Source organism: Pteropus alecto, unplaced genomic scaffold (genome assembly GCF_000325575.1).
Source record: "Pteropus alecto unplaced genomic scaffold, ASM32557v1 scaffold95, whole genome shotgun sequence".
Taxonomy (NCBI): domain Eukaryota; kingdom Metazoa; phylum Chordata; class Mammalia; order Chiroptera; family Pteropodidae; genus Pteropus; species Pteropus alecto.
In genome coordinates, this window is record NW_006441071.1 from 21,713,150 (window position 1) to 21,716,660 (window position 3,511).

Here is a 3,511-nt window from a genome sequence, read left to right on the forward strand (position 1 = left end):
CTCAGTGGATTATGGTTGCTATGGAATCATCAGTTTATTATGCCCAGATGAGATCACTATAGAGACTGTTGAATATTTTTTACATTTTTCTACACCACTATGGGGACAGAGACTATTAATAGATTTAAAGCACAGATTTGCAATTTAAAAAAAAAATGTTGGGCTGCTAATAATAATATATGATTATATTATTATAGTTGATAGAGTTATTAAGAAAATAAACTCAGCATAGGACATTTCTAAATTGATGGTCACATGGTGAGACCACTGTGACAGGAAAGGAGCTGATGCTTGAGAGAAAGTTCCACTCACTAGGATGCCATTCTATATTGCACTGACCCAAATGCAGAGGTTGACTTAATGATAAGCAACCTGTTCTCTAGGACCCAGCATCTTAAAGTACCTGCCAGAATGGGCTTTGCCAGGCAATTGTCTATACAAGGTTGCTGGCCCTGGTATGGAATCAAAGCAGTTCACCAAGTATTTACTGAGCACTAAAAGTGTGCCAGAGACTGTGCAGGGCACGGTAGATGTAGCACTAGCTGACGTAAGGCTTGTAAAGCTGAATTGTGGTTTATTTATTGAAACCTACCGTTTTCATGAAGATGGCACCAAAAGTGACTAAGGAAGCCCCTGCCTCTTCCAAAGCCAAAACCAAAGCAAAGGCTTTGAAGGCAAAGAAAACAGTGCTGAAAAGCATCCACAGCCCCCCGCCCCTCTACACACACACAAGATGCACACATCACCCACTTTCCAATGGCCCAAGACACTGCGACTCTGAAGGCAACCCAAATATCCTCAGAAGAACGCTGCCAGGAGAAACAAACTCAACCAGTCTGCCATTATCAAGTTCCCCCTGACTACCGAGCCAGCCATGAAGAAGATGGAAGACAAGAGTACACTTGTGTTCATTGTGGATGTCAACGCCAATGAACATCAGAGGAAAAGGGCAGTGAAGAAGCTTTATGACACTGACATGGACAAAGTCAATACCCTGATCATGCCCGATGGAGAGAAAAAGGCATATGTTTGACTGGCTCCCGACTGCGATGCTTTAGATGTTGCCAGCAAAATTGGAATCATATAAACTGAGTCTAGCTGGCTAATTCTAAATATAAAAATTTTTCGCTGCAAAATAAAAAAGAAACCCAATGCTCAGCTCTCTTAATCACCCTTCAACATTCTTTGAAGACTAATTTCAGTCCACTTTAAAATAATAGTAATTTGCAAATGTTAATTCACTTAATCTTTATAAAATCTCTGTGAAGTATGTATTAGCATCCCCAAATCCAGGAAGCTACAATAGAGATGAAGTAATTAGCATAAGGTGACACATCTAATAAATGGAGAAGTCTTCTCAATACCACCAGCATCTCCATCTGAGCCTCCCAACACTGTTCCAAGAATCCCAGTCCAGCACCTGACCCCGATTCTGTTCCTGCTGCTCTGAAGTTGACTTCTTTGACCTGCTATCCTTCTAACATCTGCATTGGTAACATCTCCACTTTCCCTTGCCAAGGTTGGAACAGCTCTCTGATTTGTGAGAGAGATTTGTCACGAGAATCTCCCCTCCTCCTTCCCAATACCACATTTCACTGCCATCAGCTATCTCTGGGAGAGGAAGACTACCCAAAATGGGTTGGTTGTTTTAGATTCATTCATTCAACAAAATACTAGGACAATGTGTTCCCCACACAGACATCTCGGAAAATGCATTCATATAGGAAATTGAAAACAGCTCTCCAACCACAGTCAGGCATTTTGAATCTCTACAAATTAATTGCAATATAAATGCAAGACTATTATCTTTTCCAATAACTTAATTTGCCAAAGGGACACTACTCACAGGAACAACTGAGGCGAGAGCAGCACAGCAAGTAGACAGCACACTTTAAAATGTGGACCACTTCGGGGGAAACTGTAATTGTTTTTTCTGTTTTTTTTTCAATTTTTTAACACTCTTCTTTTCCATTCTATTGCCCTCCATGCTTTATAAAAAGGCATGTCTCTGTATGTGTACACATTTTCTTTTTACATCTGAAGGAAATGGCTATGTACAATTGTATTTGTTATAAATAGGAAAGTCGGTTGTCAAGTGATTAAGAGCTGCACAATGAGTCATAAATATTAAATTTCTCTTAAAGCATTTGGCACTCTGTGATGTTATTTCCTAGATAATGTGCATTAACCCCAGGTCATATCGGCTTAGAAACCACAGGTTAAGACAATGGTAATAGTTTATCTGTAGGTCCTCTTGGACTATTACCTCCTCCTTTCCGAGGGGCAAGCACTCAGAGCACCCCCTCTCCCCCTTTATTATGTTTAGCTAAGAGTTCCAAAAGAGAGTGGGCGTGAGTTCATATGTAATTCTCCCTACTGCCTGTACCTCTGCTGTCTTTATGTTCCAGTTAAGCTCTTGCCATCCCGCTGATCTGTATTTTAATCACTTGGCTTGGAGTGCTGTCTGAACTCTCCTGGGACTACTTGTGAGAAATCACTGACTTAACCTTTATTTCAGTGCCCTTGCAATGTCTGCTCTCACTGCTGTTGTCACCTGGAGCTCTGTAACTGCCTGGCTGTGAATCTCCGTCACCAAATGTCACCTGCCACAGTTCTCTATGCTGCCAAAACTCTGTCAGGCTGCCCATGTGGTGTCCGTGATCTGTTTTTTCACCTCTGCCACTCATGTCTCCAGCTGTTGGGGAAACTACTTGCTGCCTCACATTCCACTGTTTAGAAAGTAAGAAGAGGATCTTGTAGTACAGTTATTTGAGGACCCTGCTGTTGAAGTTCTTGTTTTTTTGCATCCTTTTCTGACCCCAGACACTGCTGTACTGGGTGGCTCGAATGTAACGTCATTCCATACCTTAAACTAGTGCTCTCCTCACCTCACATCCTATTGCTGAGTTTGATGCGGCCTATAATCTGTATCCCATTCACCTTCTCCAAGGCATCCAACATACTCATCTATGTCTGAATTCCAGCAGCAAAGAGTGTTCAAGTATTTTCCTAGGCTCCAAGGAGGTGCCATAGCATTTAGCACTACATTACTCCCCTTTGCCAACCTGTGACTGGGTAAATTGAGAATGCAGAGGACAAGAAATTATGTTGATAGGAGGAGAAAGTAAGTCTAGATTTGGAGTAGGGGTAGTCAGGCCTGAGAGTTAGGCTGGACAAAAAGGAAACTCATTGCTTACTCCACCAGACCAATGAGGTTATTGGAAAAAGCACCTAGGCTGAAAATTAAAGCAAATGCAAAACTATAGAGCCAGGCCACAGTAGGTCAAAATCTTGGAAAGCCAAAAGAATATATGGCCCAAGTGTAGAGCAAAGTGGAGATCCAAAACCAGCTCAGTTGGTCAGCATGAAGGATATACCATAAAAGGCAAGAAAATCCACATGGTCATGGGCCTCACATCCATGCTCAAAGGAAAGACCTGAAGATAATGATGTGGTACTTCTCTAGCTATATCTCCATACAGGGAAGCCCAAGCTCCACTAGCCTCACATC

The 3,511-nt window shown here is 42.0% G+C and overlaps 1 pseudogene; it reads left to right on the plus strand.

The window, feature by feature from the left end:
• Positions 1 to 605: 605 nt before the first annotated feature.
• LOC102897370 lies at positions 606 to 1,087 on the plus strand (annotated as a pseudogene).
• The last annotated feature ends 2,424 nt before the right edge of the window (positions 1,088 to 3,511 follow it).